We start from the raw sequence: 23,355 nt of genomic DNA on the forward strand, positions 1-23,355 counted from the left end.
GGAGAGCCAAACAGGAAGAGGAGAAAGCCACACAAGGGTTCCAAAGTCCCACAACCAGTGGGGTTTGGCCCGACTCTGTGGGGAAGCTCTCGAGTTTAAATCAAGCCTCTAAATTGTCCCAAACTCAGTGAAGAGAGCTGGGCATTCATAGTTCTTTCCAGATAGTATATTGGTAACAATCTCCTAGGGGAAATAAATTCTGTGGTACTTTGGTAGGCTCCAGTTGCTTGAGGGCAGTCCCTCAAAGAAAAGTCAAGGTTGCCAGCTGCTAAAAGCAATGGAATAAGAAATTTGGAGGAGGTGGGATGTCACAAAAATAGTAAAAAGGATTTGAGAGTATCTGACTTGGAGCACTGACTTTTTCTTTCAATATATATGTTTCCCATTTGGGGCAATAGGCATAAGCTGTGTGTCTGAAACGCCATCCCAAAGGGGACAACACCGGGAAAAGGAAACTGAACAGCAAGCAGCTACAGGATGTCCTATGGGGTCAGGTGGTGTGGACACTGCGGGGGCTGGGGCAAACTCAAGTCTTATCAGGTTGCTGAGCTGTAGGCCGACTTGGCAGAATCCTTATACCTGTGAGAGCTAGCATTTGGATGCCTGGCATGAGAATATATGCATGTCCAGCCCATCTTAGCAAGAGAAGCTATGACAACCCACAAAGGGCAGTCAACTAATTGAGGATTTGCCCCTCCCTGATTTTCCCCTCCTAGCCCTCAAGACAAGAGGAGAAGGGAGTTATGCCTTGAAAACAGAAGGAAAAAAACATAGCCCAAAACCAAATATTGGTTCTCCTAAAATCCTAGGTGCTGCTTTGAGAAATCAGCACAGGCCATGCCCCCTCCCAATTAAAGCTCCTTAGATCCAAGACTGGCCTGCAAACAGAGAAAGTGAAAACTCTGCACTGGAGATGAAAGTAGAAATTTAAACTTGATGAATTTTTAATACATGTAAGGGAATAACTGAAAGTGACCCAGAAATTATGGCGTCTGTCTTATTAAGTGGTCTTCTACCTGGTAAGGAAGAGAGATTTCACATACGCATTTGGGACCAGTGGCTTGAGAGTAATATAATTGTTTCATGTTTACAGTTCAGTTTGTACAATACATCAGTTATCACTGGAATTGTTTACTCCTCCTGGCTGCCTCCTGTGATGTGTCTGTCCTCAAGGAATTTCCTCTACCTTAGGTGAGGCTCCACACCAATATTTACTGGAATGGCTATCATCTGGCAAGTCTCGTCAACGGCCTGAGGACACGTCCTGCCTGACTGTCATATGCCCTGAAATGTTGGAAATACTAGCAAGGCAAGGCACAAAAGTAGAGCTGCAATATAATCGTATGTGGTTAAACACCACGTATTAGCCTGTCCTGTTCTTTACAGGAAAAGCACTAGCTTAGAAATATGCATATGATGGTTTCCTCTCCTTACTTTTCATTTGTAATTTCCATTAAAATATTTGTATAAATACTTTGTTTTTATTTTGGTTAGAATTGTGACTCAGGTTATATGCCCATGGGTTCAACACTTGGGGAATTTGTTACGACCATCCATTGGAAACTGGTTCTGATGATAATCTGAAGCTGGGAGGACCTGGTTTTATGGACGTCATTTTGCCACCATACAGATGGCAGGAGACCACTGTTGGTTGTCACCAATGTTTGGAATGTTCTTCGTAGTTACAGCTGGCGATTCCTGCTCAAGTTTTCTCTCTCTTCCTCCTTCCTCTCCGGAGCCCCCTAACCTGCCTTCTAGTCCAATTCTATTCCCAGTCATCACTGGCTCTATTTCCCACTTGGACCATGACTGTAAGATAAGATACACAGTACATCCTGTGCTGAAACACAGTGTGATAAATATGATTCATTAAACACAGTGTACATCAATATCAGGTCAGGGGAGAAAATATACAGCATAATGAATAGTCTACAGTCTGAGATTCAAGAAAGTACAGTCGTCCCATGGAGGGTTTTCAGTGGCATCATCAATCATGGAAGTAAAAGTGGAGTGGTTTGTGGTATTACGAGAATGCCATAAAGATAGGCTGTTTTCTACTTGCCTCTCGCTCTGCCACTAATCTTTACCTGCTTTACTTAATCACGGTAAAAAATCAACCCACTACCTGCGTGTATCTACAATTACCCTTTTCCCCCTACTGATACAACACTTTAGGACGACAATTAGTGTCATATTATTTTCCAAGAAAAGCTTACCAAGAATAATTTAATAGGTTGCCAAAATTTATTCACAGATCAGAGTCTTAGTCTTCGGTATCTCAAAAGGGAGTTGAGTTACTAATCTCCCAAAGATTAGAATTTTCATGGAAAAAAAAAATTTGTAAGATCTAGGTCACACTGCACACTTGAAAAAAAATTTTTCCTGATATTTCAAATTATTTTTAGAATGCTCAGTTTCAGGGATTAACGATAGTGATGGGGAAATGTGACTCTGTAGAGAAAAGTAAGTATTTATGAAGGGTGTACTATATATCTAATATGATTAAATCATGAAATTTGTGTGTATATATTTTTTACTTGTTGAATTTGGCTGGATTGAATAGTTGTTTTGAAAGAGCAACTTTGAGCTACATGCAATATAAATTAACTCTCTTTTTTCATCTACAAATGAACAGTACCAAGTTGGTTCCAAGAAATATTTACCAATGGCCTATCACGTGCAATATAAGAAGCCAGGTGCTTTAAGGAGTTCATCAATAAATTCTTTCCTCAAAAACTTTAAGCATGTTTTCTTTATTATAAAATAGCATTAAAACAAAAAATGTTGTGGAAGGAAAAGAAAGACAATGAATAATCCCATCTTCCTAATAACAATCATCTTACTGTAACTTTTAATTCATACTATGCATATCAGCGTGTAATACAATCTTACATTCATGGATGCAAATTGTACGCATTCCTCTATGGTACCAAATAATCTTCAATATGGTTTAGTTGTTTAGAGGGCAGATTCCCCCGGCCACCTTTTTTGCCCAAATTGGCATGCTAATACTAAAATTAATATGGAAATGAAAGGAACCCAGAATAGTCAAGACATCTCAAACAAGAAGAACAAGTTAAGGGAGTGTTTGTTTGTTTCAAAACTTTCTACAAAGCTACAATAATCAACTATGTAGTACTAGCATATAAATTATTGGTTTAGCAAACAGAGTCGAGAAGTAAATCTGTACATTTATGGTCAATTTATTTTTGACCAGAGTGCCAAGACCATTCAATGGGGATAACTGCATACCCATATGCAAAAGAATGAAGTTAGACCCGCTACCGTATACCATACACCAAAATTAACTCAAAATGGATAAAAGACCAAAATGCAAGTGCTAAAACTATAAAACTGTTAGAAAAAAAGCACAAAAGTATTTTTTTACTGTAGATTAGGCAATGGTTTCCTAAATATGATACTAAAAGCACAAATGATAAAAGAATAAATACATTAAACTTCACCAGAACTGAATACTTTTGAGAATCAAAGGACACTATCAAAAATTAAAAAGACAACCCATAGAATGGGAGAAAATATTTGCAAATCATATATCTGATAAGGTTTTATATCCAGAAGATATAAATAAGACAACTCAACAGAAAAAAGGCAAACAATCAAATTTAAAAATTGTCAACAGTCTTGAGTGGATTATTTTTCAAAGAAGATACACAAATGACTGGTAATTATAAAAAAGATGGACAATGGCAGTCGTTGGTGAGGATGTAGAGCTGTTGTAACCCTCATATATTGCTGGTGGTGATTCAGCCATAAAAAGTAATAAAGTGCTGATACATCCTATAAGGTGGATGGACTTTGAAAACATTGTGCAAAGTTAAAGAAAGAAGACACAAAGGGCTCATACTGTATGGTTCAATTTATATGAAAGTCCCAGAATACGCAAATCCATGGAGACAGAAAATAAATTTATGGTTTCTAGGGGCTGGTGGTAGTGAGAAATGAATGGGGAGTGATTGTTAATAGGTATGCGTTTTCTTGTGTTTTTTTGGGGGGAGGGTCTTTTAATTTGACTTTATTTTTTTAGAGAAGTTTTAGGTTCACAGCAAAATTCAGCAAAAGGTACAGAGACTTCCCAGACACCTTTGCCCTCACATATGCAAAGCCTCTTCTACTACTAAAATTCCCCACCAAAGTGGTATAGTTGTTAAAACTGATGAACTGACATTGACACATCATTGTCACCCAACATCCATAGTTTGCATTGGTGTTCATGTCCAAACTATGAGTTTGGACAAAAGTATAATGACATGTATCTACCATTACAGTCTACAGAATAATTTCAGTGCCCTAAAAATCCTTTGTGCTGCCTCCCACCCCTTCTAATCTCTGGCAACCACTGATCTTGCTTATCTCCATAGTTTTGAATTTTCCACAATATCACATAGTTGGAATGACACAGTAAGTAGCCTGTTTAGATTGGCTTCATTCATGTAGGAATATACATTTTGTTTTGCTCCAATGTCTTGAGAGTTCAGTTCTTTTTAGCACTGAATAATATTCCATTATCTGGATGAAACACAGTGTTTTTATCCATTCACTTACTGAAGGACATTTAGTTACTTCCAATTTTTGGAATTATGAATAAAGCTGCTATAAACATCTGTGTGCAGGTTTTTGAGTGGAAATAGTTTTTAACTGGGTAAATTTCAAGGAGCATAACCTTGAAATTTCATATATCTGATAATTTATGGTAAAAGTATGTTTAGTTTTGTAAGAACCTGCCAAACTGTCTTCTAAAGTGGCTGCACCGTTTTGCATTCCTACCAGCAATGAATGAGAGTTCTTGTTGCTCCACATCTTCACCAGCAACTGGTGTCAGTGTTCTGGATTTCAGGCATTCTCACAGGTGTGTGATGGTATCTCATTGTTGTTTAAATTTGCATTTCCCTGATGACATATGATTTGGACCATCTTTTCTTTTGCTTATTTGCCATTGTGTATCTTCTTTGATTTGATGTCTGTTCAGGTCTTTTTCTCATTTTTAAATTAGATTGTTTGTTTTCTTATCATTGAGTTTTAAGAGTTCTTCCTACGTTTTACGTATCAGACATGTCTTTTGCAAATGTTTTTTTCCAGTCTGTGGAATGTCTTTTCATTGTCTTGACAATGTCTTTCTTTTGTCGAGCAAAAGCTTTTCAGGGTTGCTTTTTTTGGGTGATGAAAGTGTTCTAAAATTGGATAGTAGTGGTGATGGTTGACATACAGTATGTCACTTCCATGATTACTTTATAGACCACTGTGGTTTCTGTCTTGGGTTCTATTTCTTTCTCTGTGTGGTACAAGTAAGCTGGTCTGTCATGAGCAACACCCTGGAGAGACCCATGTGGTGAGAAACTGAGGCCTCTTGCCAACAGACAGTGAGGAACTGAAGCCAGTCTACAACCAAAAGTAAACTTGGAAATGGACTTTCCAGCCCTGGACTTCCTGAGATGACCATGGCTTTGGCTGCCACCTGAGCCAGAACTACCTTGACTACCCTGGATTTTTGACCCTTAGAAATGATGTGAGATAATAAATATTAGTTGTTTTTAACTGCTAGGTTTTGGAGTAATTGAAAAATAATATATTCCATTTGTTAAATTAAGTTGGACCATTTTGTGTATATTTATTTTTAAGTGACTTTAAACTGCTAGTAAATACTAATATCAAATCCAGATAGACATTTAAGAAAGATATTTAAAATGCAAAACAATCCCTGAAATTCAGTATTTTTCCAACATAAAGAACAATGAGAATATATACAGTCTTGGAGATTTTATTACTTGTTATATATAATTATTTGTTATATCTATTCTATCTGTATTGGAGATAGCTCACAACAGAAAGCATAGAGATAAATGGATAGATAATTATTATTAAAACAGAAATGCAGTATTAAAACTGTGACAAAGTAGAGAAAGCTAATACTGTTACAGTTATTAAGCCACAAAGTCAATGTGGAGCTTTCTGACAGGGCAAAGAGGGAATCTTTCCCATCCTCTGAAAGAATCTCAAACATTTTAAGAGATACAAATATTTTCCTTTCAATAGGCTCGAAAAGAACTAGTGCAGGAAATAGAAAAGGTGAGCCTAGAGCATCGTGTAGTGCAAGAAAGTAAGGCAGTGCTACAAAAGACAAAAGCACACCATGGTGGAGATGTATCAAAGGGACACAAAATCCAGCTAAGAGAGATCCCAGTGGCCAAAGCTAGAACAATTTGAACAACAAAATAAATAACGACTGGATTATAACCAAAAATAAATATCCAAAATAATATAACCGTATGAATATAAATTAATGACTGAATTAATGAATAAATGGAAGAAGAAATAAATCTCCCATGTAGATTTCTAAACAATGTATATAGATACTCTCTCCTCAGAAAGGAAGAGCATAAGTACATGTTCATCATGACTTCCTTCCAAAAAATACAGTAGGGAAAGGGGTTAAAAAAAGAGTAACTGTTCTGTGGAGAACCCTAAGAAATATTACTTCAGACAAGTGATCAAAATTAGCATCAACAGTCATAAGTCACATTGATAGTTAGTTCACAAACTGACCCCCATACACAGAGGGCGAGGAGAGACGGGAGAAAGACAGATCACTTGAGATTGATAGGTGGCAATTTTAATAAACCAGGGAACTTGCATGTGAGGGTTATCTTGGGTGACCACAGAGGTGATCTCAAGGATTTGCCCTCCAGAATCTTACTTTATATAGAGGCCTTAATGAGGTACAGTCACATATGCCGTCCAGATCTACTAAACAACACCTTAGTCCCTCACAGCTACACCCCTGGAAAAGCTTCCACTGTGGAAATGGTGGGCAGAGCTTACATTCCAAGGATGGGGGAGCCGGTGAGGAGCCTTTGATTGCCTGGGTCCAGCTTGCCTGTCAACCAGGAGGTCATGTGCTCTCTATCTATTACCTCCTCCAACAACAGGAGACACCCTTGGTATGATGTGATGAGAGTGACATTTTGCCTCATTTTGTGTTTTTTTCCCCAAAATTCATAGCCCTAGTCTAATTATGAGAAAAATCTCAGACAAATTCCAATTGAGGGACATTCTACAAAATACCTGACCAACATCCTTACAACTGTCCAAGATATCAAAAACTAGGGAAGTCTAAGTAACTATCACAGCCAAAGAGGAACTAAAGGGAATGACAACTAAATGCAGTGTCATCCTGCAACAGAAAAGAGACATTAGGTAAAAACTAAGGAAATCTGAATAATGTATGGACCTCAGTTAACAATAATGTATCAATATTAGATCATTAATTGTAACAGATGAACGATACTAATATAAGATATTAATAATAGGGAAACTGGATGCCATGGATATGGGAACTTCTTTTACTATCTTTATAATTTTTCTATAAACCTGAATTGTTCTAAAAAATGAAGTTGAGTTTAAAAACAATATTAACAGCAATTATTAAAATAGCAAATATTTATGGAGTCACTCCTTGTTCCTGGAAAGTACTAAATCTAAATTTTAAATTTCATTATTCAGTTCTATTTTGAATACAACTCCTTCCCAGTTCTTGAGTTTTTCTTTTGACTTTCTCCTTCCTGACTAGAGAATCTCGAACACCCTTTTCAGGCTTTTTTTTTTTTTTTTTTTCTGTAAGGTTATTGGGGTGGTAACATTTATTAGTCTATGCATGTCTCACAGTATTTTTTTTTTTTTTTGTCCCTTGCCATAAATAGCCCAACGAGAAATAGATATGATTAGAAACAAACAATATTACCCCTGGAAATTCTGTAGAGGTTGCTTCTCCTTTTCTAACATTTGGATTCTTATGTAACCTGATTGCGTTTCCTCTTTGGGTAATACGCCATTTACCTGCTGGTAATTTCATCCTTTAAAAATGTACATTAGAAAATGCTTGAATATCAGCCATTTTCTGTAATGTTGATTAGTACTCTAAGAGTGCTTTCATCCTAAGGCTCAAGATTTTCAGGGAAATTTTCTATATTTTGTAGCAGAAAACATTCGCACTTTTTCCTCCTATCTAACAGAACCTCAATTTTATTCAGTTATCTGCACTCTCCCTCAACTTTGTTTCAGGGGAGGTGAGAGGGTGAAACATAATTGGTCTAAGTCAATCATGGTGGTCCCTTCCCTGCATTGGAAGCATGAGCACAGGATGCAATTTCTATCAATGAGTCAAGAGGAAAAGTCCATGTGCCCTGTGTGTGTGTGTGTGTGTGTGTGTGTGTGTGTGTGTGTGTGTGTAGGCATATGCAGAAAAGTTCTCCTCACTAATTAAAAGAGGTGGTGCCTTTGCAACCACCATCCTATAACAAGCAGATAGAATAATATAATGAAAAATGCAGAGTGGAAAAATGAAAGAAACCTTGATGACACTGTTTGGCCCCTATATTAGTCTAACCTGGAGCCATTCTATTTTCAAACTTTTTGTTTCATAAGATAATACAAGTTATTGTTTCAATTATTTTTAATTGTTTAATTCTACTTATAGACAAAGGCATTATAATACATTTTTAATGTTCTTTTATCTATTCTCTTCTTTTTTTCTGTGTCCCTAATCATTTATATAGGATCTTCTGAATATATATTAGTTTTTTATTATAAAAGATAACATACTTTCAGAACATGATACAAAACATAAATGTAGAGTATAATAAATTATCATAAACAACATTACAGCAAACACCACTTTGGTGAAGAAATAAACCACAGCAAGCGACCCAGAAGCCTCAGCACATCACTTTCAAATTACAACTCTTGTCCTTCCCCCTGGCAGTAACCATTGTCCTAACTTCTACAATGCTCACTTTTTTGCTTTTCTCTATGGTTTTTCCATTTATGCATGCATCCTTAAACAATGTGGTTTAACTCTTAAATGTTATATGATTGCAAGTATACAATATGTATTATATTTAAGACTGCTTCCTTTCACTCAATATTATTTTGTGAGACATATCCATGCCATTTTGAATAACTACAGTTAATTATGTCTGTTGCTTTTTTATTACAGTATTCCAGTGTATGAACATGACACAATTTCCTTATCTATTACGTTGTGGATGGATAATAAGTTATTCCCAGGTTTTGCCTGTTGCAAACATGCTGCTATGACTATTGTTGTATATGTACCCTAATGTTAATCTCCACCACTTTTCTGAGGGTACATACTATAAGTGCATTTACAAGGTTGCAGGGTATGTATTCAGTCAACTTTACCAAAAAAAAAAAAAAAGAAAAATCCCTAATCATTTTCCATAGTGATTATGCCAATTGATGCTCCCGGATTAAATGCATAAGAGTTTTATGTTGCTTCACATCTTCGCCAACATGTAACATTATCAAACTTTAAAAAACTTTGCCAATCTTTTGGGCAGGCGATGATACCTCATTGCATTTCCCTGTTATCAATGAGGATGTTTAAAACATTGCACTTTTCATGAGTTTATTATGAAATAATACATTATTAGCCTAATGTATTTCCTTGTTTTTTAAATGCCTATCCTAGACTTTTCTGTGTTTCAGCGAGTCATTTATCAAAGAAAATTCTGACTTGAAAACTTTACCATTGACAGCATGGAGACTTTAAAAGGTCTTGGTGTTCTTAAAATGACTATAACTCATCATTCCCAATGCACTTAAAAATCATTTCACTTGGACCTTGAACCCCTTTTAACATTTCACTGCCAAACCAAGCCAATAATTAATTGTAAATGCTAGAGGAAAATTAATACACTTAAATTCATTAGTGTGTCTACATCTGGAAGATGAATTATGCAAAGCTCTTAGCTACAATCTGTAAAATATATAGTAAATACTTTGGAAATCCCTTCAGGTGGTGCTCTGACTTAAATTTTATAGTTACAATATCTGAGATACCACATTCTGTCTCTTTAGTATAGGTTTAAATTTTCAGTAGATTACTACTATGTTATAGAAATAGAAAAAATTTAATGGCAGAATCATTTATTGAGCTTTTATTCCACTGAGAATAAAGGTCCTGGTAGAAGTTAGTTTGGTAAGTCGAACTCTGTCCTTAAGAGACAAAGGTCTCTACCTGAGTTAGGCATAATTTGTAGACTCTATACAGAGATGATTTGCTGAAATATCAAAATAATTGAGTTTGTTTTCTCTATAGAAAGATATTAATATTTTAAAATATGATGCTGAATATAGCACACACACACGCACACACACAGAGGGTAACAATGAATTAACTGTATCTTTGTATGTGTATAAATACAAAATATTGACATTAATTAAATTGTGAAGCCACTTATAGGTTAGTCTATTTTCACTGAAATAGATTTAACCCATGTTATATAAAAAGTCTGAAGGAGTTCTCTATTTTGATCATATATATGGCATGTGTACTAGGGGTTATGAAGTTTTTGTTTATTTCTTTGGAGGGTTATTTAAAACATCCTAACAAGCTATCTGAGTTTACTTGTTAAGAAAGTCCAGAAATGTCTTTGCAAACTGGTTTAAAATATCCATTTGAAAGCAACATCAATGTTGACCTTGACAGAGTAACTGGTATCAGATGTGTCCTCTCACCATGAGGAAATATAAAATTGGAAAAAATATATAAAGTCATTGTTTTCAGAAATTTGACAATAGGTTGGACAAGACTGTCCTTGGAAGAACATAAATACTACAGATGCACCTCATAAGCATCCCACAATCACCTCAGTTTTCCCCATGGTAGGAAAGTAGAGTTATCAGGGTTGGTTCTCATTGATCTGAAGAGGATGAGATTGGTAATCCAGGCTACTGAAACATCCAGAGTTTAAAAGCCATGAAAGCTTAGAAAAGAAGCTATGATGATGTGAGCCCCAGAATTGTGGGGGGAATTAACTATTGGCCAAGGGCAGGGCTGCATATGTGCCAAGTGAGAATTCACAAGGCCTAGCAAAGATTGCTTTTTTGGGGCTGAGTACTAAATAGTAATACTAAAGGGCATACAGTTTATATAGTTCTGGAATTAATTGGAGTCCCAGCCAAAATGAAAACACCTTATTCAGCATTCAGTTGAGACTTCAAACAAATGATAACTTAAGCATAAGAATAATGTTTTAGTGTAAGGACATATCCTAGGATGAAGTTGAAAACTAAATACACATAAAGCCCTAATAAAGAATAAATCTAAACCTGACAAGAAGAAAAGAATCCAGCAATAATTTATCTGTCAACCATAAAAATATCAATATTGTTTAAGGAAGACAGTGTAATTCAGATTCCCCATAATTTATGATCAGTAATGTCCAGCATACAGCAAAAGTTACTAAAAGTAACAAAACAGAACAAAAAATGTGAACCATTTATTTGAGAGAAAAAGCAGTCTATATAAATCAATACCAAATATTCAGATGTTGGAAATAGCAGACAGGGAATTTAAAGCAGCTTTTATAATTATTTTAAAGGACAATATGATCATGATGAATGAACAGATGAGTATCTCAGAGTAGAAATGGAAACTATAAAAATGAATCAAATGAGGCATGGCTGAGTGGCTCAGTTGGTTAGAGGGCGAGCTCTGAACAATAAGGTTGCCAGTTGAGTTTCCATATGGGATGGTGGGCTACACCCCTGCAACTAAAGATTGAAAATGGTGACTGCCCTTGAAGCTGATCTGTACCCTCCACAACTAGATTGAAGGACAACGACTTGGAATTGATGGGCCCTGGAGAAACACACTGTTCATCAATAAAATTTATATATAAAAAAGGAGTCAAATGAAAATTGTAGAATCGGAAAGTATAAAAAATTTACTTGATAACTTCAAGCATAGGTTGACAACATAAGAAATGTCATTGAGCTCAAAGGAAGATCAATATGCAATTATGCAATTTGAAGAACAAAGAAGAGATAAGAGAAAAATAATGAACAGTGTGGGACCTGTGGAACAATAACAAGTTATAACACAAACATAATTGGAGTCTTAGAAGGAAAGGAGAGGAGGAGGAAGAGAGAATAATGCAATAGAGAATATGTTAGAAATCATGGCCAAAATTTTTCTTTTTGTATAAAAGCACAGCTCACACTGCTGTTTTAAACATACTAAACAAAATTCTTTGCTTTATAATAATAGACATGCATTTTCATTTTATGTGGATTTCTTTTGTCCTTCAATTTTTCATCAATTTGTAGAAATAGGTGAAGAATAAAAGAAAAAAAAAATCAAAGCCTCATGAGGGTAACATGCTAAAGTTCAGGATATCCAAAGTTTAAGTCTGAAATAACAAATTATATGGATAAATCAATATAACTACTCAACAATTATATCTACAATTAATATACTTTAATTGCCAAGCATTTACTTTCATTTTATAAGCTTACAGTTGTATTCTTTATAGCTGATGATCACACAATTCTTTGTAAATGACATATGATAAAGAACTGCTGCATAACCTTAGAATATTCATCAAAAGACATGTATATCAGTGGTAAATCACTTTTGACTTGTACAGTGCCAGTAGACGAAGTGCAACTTTAAGCTGCATATGTGTAAAATGTATAGGTACATGAAACTCTGATTTTTAACAATAAAATAAAATCTATGGTAGACTGTGGTATTTAACTAAAATTTCTCACATGAAAAATAATTATTTTCCTTCTTTTTCTTTAAGTTCATAATTTCACCGTTTTCAAGTTGTGTTCTTTAACAACAAGGAAATGGAACTGACTTAATCAGAATTAAGTTGAGTAGGGGCTTATAGAATCATAGGGAAGACTGAAGAAGATTGAAGAAGTAAAAAGAAGCAAAGAAACTTCAGAAAGTCTTGGTAGTGTGGGTTGGTCCACAACTTTGTTATCTATTGTTGTTGAACAGATTACCCTTAAATGCCATAGCTCAGAATGACAATAAACATCGTTATAGCTCACAGGTTCAATGCTTAATAATTTGGGAAAATCTTGGCTGAGTACTTCTGGTTCAGGGTTTCTCATGAGGTTGCCATCAACATGTTGATGGCAGCTACAGACATCTGAAAGTTAACCAGGGCAAGAGGATCCATTTCCAAGGTTGTTCACTCACATAACTATCAAGCTGGTGAACGCTTTTAGCAGGAGCCTCCGTTATTCTCCATGCGGGACTCTTCTAGGTCTCTTTAAGTGTTCTCTCACCATGGTGGCTGATTGGCTGAGTCGAGATAAGTGTTCTCTCACCATGGTGGCTGATTGGCTGAGGAGAGAGAGAGAGAGAGAGAGAGAGAGAGAGAGAGAGAGAATATGAAAAAGACGAAATCTGTAATCTTTATATGACGTAGCTTTGGGAGTTATATTATATATCCAATTATACATTGCATTCATTAGAAGCAAGTCACTGAGTCTAGCCCAAATTCAAAGAGAAAGGAATTAGATTCCACCTTTTGAAGGGAGAAGTGTCAAAGGATTTGAAGGCATATATTGAAACCACCACAGAAGCCTTCTCCTGACTGCCACTGAAATAAATCAGCTCCAGATATTTTATCCTGGTTTTATATCACCCTGGTGAAAATTAAAAGTGAAGGGAAGTCATATTTTTTTTCGTGACTCTACTCTTTGGTGAGGAAGTGGCAAGATAATTTGGTTTATGTTTCAATTAAAACCGTGCATAACAGAAAATGATACTTTCCTAAAAGGAATTGAAGGTTTTATGACTTTGATTTGTGAAATACCAGGTTTTTAGATATTAGGCATCATCCAAACAGTAAAAGTCTGTAACATATGGCAGCAACAAATTTGAAAATCACTCATATAAAATTAAAGTTAAATGTGTCACATACTTATATGCCAAATCTAGCTCCATATCATGTTGGGTATCCTATGGCTCGCATAGTACTAACAACAGGGTTTACAAGATTTAAGATCTCCTGCATTGCTTTTCAATCCAATATTTCAAGCACCGTTAGATTTTCCATCTCACACAGCTATGGATTTCCATTCTTCAATACTTTCTCTGAGCATACAGTGTAACTGCTCATTAAATTGCTTCCTCTTCCAAACTGTATTTCAATTAGTGGTAACATTTTTCTGTTACAAACACTTAAATAAATTCTGCTATCAATAAAACAGTTCTTTCTTTAGAGATGAAAAAAATCTTAAAATTCTTTCTGAACTGACACAATTAACCTTTCAGGATATAAGACATTTTCATAACATTGCTTCCTTTAGTGTATGTGAAACCTGGAACCAATTTCCACCTGGTTCGGTCTACTCTCCTCCTTAGTCTCTCTCCTCTCCTGTTTTTGTAGGGGGAATCCCCCAGCATGATGTGAGGACATTTAGCAGAACTGGAAGAGTCCCACATGAAGAATTTGGTGCAACTTGCTGGATTGAGGTGAACATTTTGGCAATACCAAACATGCAGCAGACATTTCATCAATAATTCAACAAAACATAAAATTAGCAATTGATTTACCTTTCCAAAAATCTGACAATCACAAAAACAATGAAAGTAAAAGAAAGAACTATTTATTTGAGTAAGTGATTTTTTAAGGATGGATATTAATGTTAAATATTATCGTCAATGTTTCATCTTGTAGCCCCATATGTTTTCTTGAAGTTGTAAGAAGGAGTTGCAGTGTAAGAAAAAAAAGAAGGCATGTCCCATACCCATATATGGCCAAATGAAGCAGGATATCTACTAATATATTTTCAAAAGATTTGAATTGTAAAGAGACAGGTTTGAGAAGGGGACTAATGTGGCATCACATGGTGTGAAACTCTGACTGAACTTATAAATAAAAAATAACAATAATAGCTATTTCTTCAAAGATGGAAATGAAGCTCTGAGGTCAGTAATTGAGAGGAGTGTTTGGCATCTTTTCCCTCTGAATCCAGAGAATGATTATTCCAACAACAGAGCAGACCATGGAACCTATTTGAATATATACATTTTCAATATCAGTTTGGCCTCATTGTTCTCGTAGGAAAAGAAACCAATTCAAACTTATCAGTTACATCCCACCTATTCTGAAAGAATAGGGTAGAGTCCCAGAAGATAACACTTTCACACATAGAGAACTCGAGGACTTAAAGAAATAACACTATAGTTGCTTCCGTACTAGATTCATAATCATGATATATTTACTATTTTTCTAAGACAGTGGTTTTCTAACCATGCTCCTTGGAGTCCCTATATTCCTTAGAGTTCTTCAAAATTGGGCAAAGTTGAGGTGGGGTGTTGGATCTGGGCCCTTCACCCCCATCTTGTTCTACTCCCCAAAGAATAACCTCAGTTGTATCTTGTACATGCAGAATTTACACATAAGACGCCAGGTGAAGAAAGAACTTCACAGCTGAAAATAAAGTTTGAAGATGACTAATCTCAGGCAATGGCAAAAACAAACAAACAAAACACAACAACAAAAAGAAACAAATCAGACCACTGACCGTTAGAGTAAAATAAGTGAAGGAAAGCAGCCTATTCTAGAGTTGGCCTCTATGGCAAATTCTGGAAAGTCAAGCATTCTTCCAGCACAATTTCCCAAAAGACGCTCACCGTTACTCTGTGCACTCCCAGTGTGATCGTGGATTCTGAGACACAGAGAGATTTCTGGAAAATAACTAGATGAAGTCCTTCTCCATCTCCTTGTCTTTAGCGCCCTTGACCTTGGAACTTTCTCCTATCCTTGTTATAGTCTCCACCCCTACCACCTGTGCTTCTAAAAGGCTTCCATTGACTGTCTCCATCCAAGACTCACTCCAAGCTTCTACCAAATCCTTTCTTTCCCTCTTTCTTATTAAAAGTTACCTGTCCTGGGGCCCATTTCCTCATTTCTATGTGACTCATTAGTTAATCTGGGAAGCAATTTGGCCTAGAGAAATAATGGTTTAATAAATAACCAACTACTCATTTGATCATTTGCATAATTACTCACTAACCCACTCAATAACTCTATAAGGCTTCGTAGTCCCAGAAATTTTTAATAATTTAAGTAATTATGGTTGGTCAGTGGAAAGACATATTCAGTCAGGAAAACACATGTCACCCCAGAAATAGTTATTACTTCCCCAAGTCAAGAATTTATGAGAGTTTGTGGCATTAGTGTCCTTTTTTTGTATGTTGGAGGGGGTGGGGGCAATGGGAAGGAGTGTTTCTGGCAGAAATGGCCTCTTTCTGACAATACCGTTTGCATGATTTTGAACAAGTTGCTTCAAATACCTGATCTGTTTCCTTACCTGTTGAAGGAGTGAGCTAGAGCCAATTATCTTTAAGCCTCTTTATAAATTTTGCTGTCTCCTTGCATAATATACCTGTCACTCTTATTAAATGCCCTTCATCTACTATCCCCAAAAGGAACAACTAATAAAGCCTCAGTTCATTTGTTCGACCAGAGATGTCCCTAAGTTGTAACCGCCCTATTCAAATCAAAATGCTTGGTTCAAATTAGTGCCCTCTTATTTCACTTAAGGACTGTCCTTGTTCAATATTTTCATAAACATATAGCCAACTTAATGAAGATAGGGTTCTTTATCTCACTAAAATCTATTATAAAATTTTTCAACTGTGGAGAATATAAAATAATATATTGATCACCTATAAGGGCATTTCCTAGATTCTACAATTAACTTTGTGCTATGTCACATTACTATTCATCCATCTTTCTACTTGTTAATTCAGAAGATAGGGATTTCAGTAAACAATATTACAAATGGGATCAAATTAACAAATCTGATAAATCGTTTGGGAAAATTAATAATTTATCTTTTGTCATATATCCAAGTAAAGGGAATTAGAGTATTATTTTGATCACTGTATTTTGTGTTCTAATTGAATTATTTAAAACAGCTGATACTACAGTATGAAAATATCAGTAATTTACACATGTCTAAGGATAGATTTTTCTAAGTGATTAAATGGAGGGAAGAATATCTTTTTTAAAGGACAGTTTTTATAAACAATCTATTTATTTTAGACATATTTGTTGAGTTCTCTTATGTGCCAAGCAGTTAAGACAGACATTGCTCTTACCCACCAGGAACACATGATCTAGAAAAAAGTAATACAGTAAAGCAATGTGTGTTGTATACAATTATTACACATTTATTGTTAGGACCCCATAGTGGATATGGTGCACCGCCCAATCCTCCTTCAGAAAAAGTAGCAATTAACAAAATGAAAAGGCAAAATACAGTATGAGAGAATACATTTGCAAAACATCTATCTGATAAAAAGCCAATATCCAAAATATAAAAAGAACACATACAACTCATTAGCAAGAAAACAAATAATCTAATTAAAAAAGGGAAGAGTTCCTCTGCCTATTTTTTAATTGGATTGTTTGTTTTTTGTTGTTGAGTTGTATGAGTTCCTTATATATTTTGGATTCTAGCCCCTTCTCGGATACAGACAATTGTTTAGTGGTTACCAGAGAGTAAGGGGGGAGGAGGGTGGTAGATGAGAGTAAAAGAAATAAAATACATAGTGATGGAAGGAGAACTGACTCTGGGTGGTGAACACACAACATGACACATAGATGATGTATTACAGAATTGTACACTGGAAACCTATGTAACTTTACTAACCATGGTCACCCAACAAACTTTAATTAAAAAAGAACAGGAAGAGGACTTGAATAGACATTTTTTTTCCCAAACAAGACATGCAAATGGCCAACATGTACATGAAAAGATTCTCAATATCACTAAACATCAAGGGAATGCAAATCAAAACCACAATGAGATATAACCTCACACCTGTTATAATGGCTATTATAAAAAAGACAAAAAATAAGGAGTGTTAGTGAGGATGTGGAGAAAAGATAACCCTGTGCACTGTTGGTGAAAATATAAATAGGTACCATCCCTGTGGAAAACACTATGGAAGTTCCTCAAAAAACAAAACGAAAAACTGAACAACTGTATGATCGAGCAATTTCACTTCTGGCTATATATCCAAAGGAAATGAAATCACTACCTTGAAGAAATATCTTCACCGCCATGTTCATTATAATATTATTCATAATAGCTAAGATATTGAAACAACCAAAGCATACATCAGTGGATGAATGGATATAGAAAATGGGATATATATATATATATATATATATATATATATATATATATATTCAGACACATATATACATATAGATAAAATGGAATATTATTCAGTAATAAAAAAAGAAAAAAAATCCTGCCATTTGTGACAACATGGATGGACCATGAGGGCATTATGCTAAGTGAAAAAAGTCAGACAAAGAGAACTGTTATACGGTCTCACTTATAGGTAGAATCTGAAAAAGCCAAGCTCATACAAATAGAGAATAAAAATGTGGTTGCCAGGGGTTGGGGGTTGGATGAAACAGGGCGATACTGGTCAAAGGTTACAAATGTCCAGTTATATATTAGGTCTGGAGATCTGATATACAGCATAGTGACTATAGTGAACAATACTGTATTATATACTTGAAAGTAGCTAAGAACATAGATCTTAAATGTCCCCCCAGTAAGGCTGGGGGAAGAAAGATTATGGACTTAAACTACAATCTGTGTCTTAGTCATCCTTTAGTACCCTTCAGATTTATTTGGGGGTTAACTTTACATTATACTTGTCAGACTGGAGATGACTTCAAAATCAAAGGCATGAAGAGTGATGGTTGCTTCGCCTTGCATTCATTTCACAACTTCACCTGTGAAATGTTGAAAATGTTACAATGTTGAAAATGTTGCAGATGGAAGCAGCTGAAAACAATTCTAGCTAGCCTTTTGCAAAGGAAAACCTTTTTGCCTCCTAGTGACAGTTCAATGGTTTAAATATGAAAGCTAGTAAGCAGTGGAGACAATGAAAAGAGTAAAGAGGGAGGAAAATGAAGGAGAAGCTAAAAGAAAACTAAGATGAAGTCTGATTTAAAAAGTATATTCCAACTCAGGGCTCCAGAGCAAAACATGCAAGAAGTTTTGGGGGCAGTCAGGATGTAGTAAATAATGTTAGTAATAAAAGAAAGATGGCATGATTTCACCAAACCAGATTTCCCTGGAATAACAGTCTTTTGGATGATCATGCTCCATACTTAATGGTGTTCCTTGGTATATAGGGGAGATCAATATTCATTTATTCCCTTCAAAAAAATGCTCAAAGAGCAATTCCTAGAATTACTTATTAGATGTGGTAGGTAAGATTAGGGGGAAGTGTGGGGACAGAGCCAGGAGTGCAGTTTCCAGGCTCTCGGCCTCACGTGGAAAGGTGCTGGCTCAGGTAGTAAATGGCCATCAACTGTGATTGGATGGCCATCAGCTGTGGCTAGTTGGCCGTCAGCTGTAATCAATGAGCTATTGGCCACTAATATAACTGCCGTGGCTACGCTAGCAGCAAAATGGGGGCTAGCAAGATAGTGGCTGAGCTAGCAAGAGCAGCGGATTGCATTTAGCAGGGCGAATTGTAGCTAGCAAGTGAGGTTGATTGGCAGAGATAAGTGGACAGCGGGTTGCGGATCGTGTGGCTCCTGCTTCCTGTGTCTCCAACCCAGCCACCAGCGAGACTATAGTGGTAACTCCCCTACCTATGCCTCAGTGGGTGTTCCTTTTTGGCGTCACCATATCCTGCGTTCCTATGTGAGGAGCAGGACCAGAGACCCCGCAGGCCGCCCTGCGTGACAGGAATGAAACTGGCTGTTATTAAGCTTTGACAGTACTCCATGCATTGTACTAGACCCACCCTATGCCATCTGTGATTTCATTTTTGTCCTCATAAAATGATAAGTACAAATATACATCTGTTCTCAGGACCTTTCAAAATATATGCAGGGTTAAGACTGAAAAGACTGAAAAAATATGAGCAATAGCTAATTCATATAAAGTACTTTTATTTGTCAGGCATTTATGTTCTTTTTATATTTTAATTTAGTTAATCCTCAAGACAACTCTAAGGGAGGATAACTATTATGGCATCCTAAATCAATAGAGGTGAAGTAACTTGCCAAGTGTCACACAGCTGGAAATTGTAGGCAATCAGGGTCCAGAGAATATTCTCTTAACCATGACTCTTTAGTGACTTTTTTTTTTTTTCCAGGAACAAACATAAATCATTAGTGGAAGAGTTGCTACCACACAGGTATGAGTGACTGTTGCCTTTGCAATAGCAGCAGCAGTTACAGAAATATTTATGGAGCACTTAACTCTGTGTCAAGTCTTGTGTGAAGCACTTTATATGACTTCTGTCATTTAATAGAGCCCAAGATTTTTTTTTTAATTAGAGGAAATTAACGTACCTGACAAGAAGTGCCCTAAGGCAACATAGGTGGGAAAATTAACGTGGTCTAAAGTGAAGGTGGCAGGTAGAGAATGGTCTTTACAACTAAAGGTGAGATTTAATTCTCAATCCAAAGGAGTGTACAGAGAAGGCAAATTAGGATTCATTAAGCACTGTATGATTCATTGAGACACTTTACTGGGCTATTGAATAAGCATGATCTCACTCAGCATTATTAATCATTATTATTTCCATCTTATAGATGGGAAATTTGAGGTCCAGCCAAGTAACTTGCCCAAGGTCCAATAGCTGGAGGTGGTAGTCAGGATCAAGGTTGGTTTATTTGACTCCAAGCTTCCATCAATCTGCTTCTCGTAAGATTTGTGTTGGCTGAAAATAAGAGAAGTCTAGACGGGACCTCAGAGACAGAAATGGGCATGATGTGACCAGATGAGTGTACATGGGACAGCTGATCAAATTGAAGTGTTAAGGAAGGGCTCCTCAACGGGAGTACACGTAAAAATCTAATCTGAGGCAGTTTGCAGCTGGCAGGTTTTCAGAGTTTAAATATTTTATTCTAGATCCTCCAGAGACTCTGAAATTCTTGAGCAGGTGTATAGCATGATGAGTGTGGTATCTTGAAAGATAGGAAAGCAAATAAGAATCTGAGAAATACATACTCGTATATTTGATGATTCTTAATGAAAATATTAAACTAGCCCATTACGCATCTGTTTTGGTTTGCATACATAAACACTCTCCCATTTTTCAAATGCCATGAACTTGTTGAAGTTCTCTTCTCGAAGTAGAGAAATAATATAAAGTCCATCTCAGTCACATTCAGACTTTTGAGAACAATAAGCACCATTTTCTTCCCTTTCATATCACCAGGTCTTAAACAGGACAGGCACTCCAAAGAGGTGGAGTTAGAATCTTTAAAACTTATTTTGAAACACGCCTTTAATTATCATTGAATATATGTATGTCAGGTGTTTGTGTGGCCTTTTTACACATAGAAGGTTAAGAAGTTCTGATGCAACTTTATTTATTTATTTTTTTTATTTCAGTCTTTGTCTCTGAATTCCTGAGCCTAATTATTAAAATGTATTACTTATCGTTTTGGTAATATATAAAAGTAAAGGCTCCCAATAGCAGCATCTTTTGTTTAACAGATTAGCACAGAGTTCAGGCAGATTGAAACGTAGTGGTAGGTTTCTGAGAATACCAAGTGGTGCCACATATTCAGACCCGCCACATGTGAATTAGTACAGGACACATACAGAGACACAAGAATAAAATCTTCCATTTCACCATTGTGATGATACCTTTATTGGCAAGATAGGGCAGGAGCAAACCAGGGTAGATGGCTGGTGAAGAAAGGGCAAAATGCTCAGAATGGTAGATGTTGGCATGAATGAATCCAGCAGCTTCCAAGAAGGTAAGGCTAAAATCATCAATTCTTTTACTCCCAAAACATGCTAGGCATTTTAGCCTGTGTTTTGAAAGTAGGAAACCTCTTTTTCTGTTATTAATAAGTATTTATCTTACTAATAACTTGCATATACTTCTTAGAGCAGGAAAATATAGCCATGTCTCTTGTGAAGCAGCTTCTACGATGCAGCTGTTGACTAACTAGCCCCTCTCTTGGGATGAGGGCTTCCAGAAATTCATCCAAGAGCCTTACCATGTACAATGGACCTTTTGATAGGCTTTGATCAGCTCTCTTTCTCAGGATCAAGCAAATAACAAATTTTGTAGGCAAGACTCCCTTGCTGAGAAAAATAGATGCAGCTTACCCTATTACTTTCTTAAACGTAAAATTATGCAAATACTCTTTCAAGAGGTCTCCAAAGGTTCAAACAACATGAATTGAATGTGTATCTTTATAGTTGTTAGACCCCCTGAAGGAAAGATACAAAGAGGTCCATTACCTGACATAACACTCTTCTCCTCACTCTAGTCTGAAGACAATATGAACAAATCCCATGATGCGAAGTCACATGACAGCATTTTGAGAGAGAAAAAAAAATCCCTAGTATATTTGTCACATCCATGGTCTCTATCTTATTTGAACTATATAAGTTAACCCACAAGTGCCCTTGTGTGGTATCCTACCACGAGCGTATAAAGAGTATTTGGAACTCTACCTCTACAAAGTGACTAGATTTAAAAAGCAGCAGCATCCCCTATTTGCACAGAGGTAGTGCTATTAAAAAACAATGAGCATCCAGGAGATGGTGAGTGCTTGTAATGGCTGACTATTGAATGGGATTGATGAAATATATCCCCATCAGCACACCTGCTAAATAATTCTTTAATGGCCTCATGTGCTAAACAAAATTGAATTTCAACCCCTTCCCATCCCCATGTTTACCTCCAAAAAGAAAATCTTCCAAACTTTTCCTCAGCTTGAAATTTCTAATATAAGACAATTGCAATAAAAGAAATACGAGCAGTCGGCTCATTAGCCTCCAGTGCTTCCTAAACTATAGACACATATAAAGAATGATACAATTATTACATACTTGCCTGATACCTGTGAGAGAACAGGGACCTGAGAAAATGTAATCACAAAGACCAGTATTGACAGATTTAAGTAAAATGCTATCATCTGTGACTTCATTTTGGATTATATTCATTAAGTGAGTTGTGCTAAATGAGATATTAAGGGAAAAAATCATTTTTGAGAGATTTCCCATTTCCAAATTTGTTTGGATGTAATCTTAAAAATATGTATATGTTATTAACAACTCTTCTTTGATCTTTGTTAAAATCTCTAAGTAGCACAGAATGTGTCCTCTCAGGTATGTCAGATGAGGCCCTGGAGAAGAAACTACCAATTTGCCATCAGCAATAAAAGCCTACCAGAAGATAGCGCTATAACTCAGATAGTCCTGACTGCTCTAGTACTTTGTGGGAAAAATGAGATTATTTACTAAGCAACTCTTTACTAGAGTCCTGTTGTTAGAGGATTGGCTTCCTGGTGGGGCTGCTTTATACAGTGGATAGAGAGTTTGGGTGTTAGAGTCACACACACAGGTTATAACTGGCCACTATATTTTATTCTTTGGATTACTTCAGCCAAGCAAGTTATTCAGGAGAGTTAGTCTCTTAGATGAGCTTCTAAGAGATTGATTTTTCTGGATATAACTTTAAACTCTGAACAATTTAAATTAATTGCCTTC

Source organism: Rhinolophus sinicus, linkage group LG10 (genome assembly GCF_036562045.2).
Source record: "Rhinolophus sinicus isolate RSC01 linkage group LG10, ASM3656204v1, whole genome shotgun sequence".
Classification (NCBI taxonomy): Eukaryota; Metazoa; Chordata; class Mammalia; order Chiroptera; family Rhinolophidae; genus Rhinolophus; species Rhinolophus sinicus.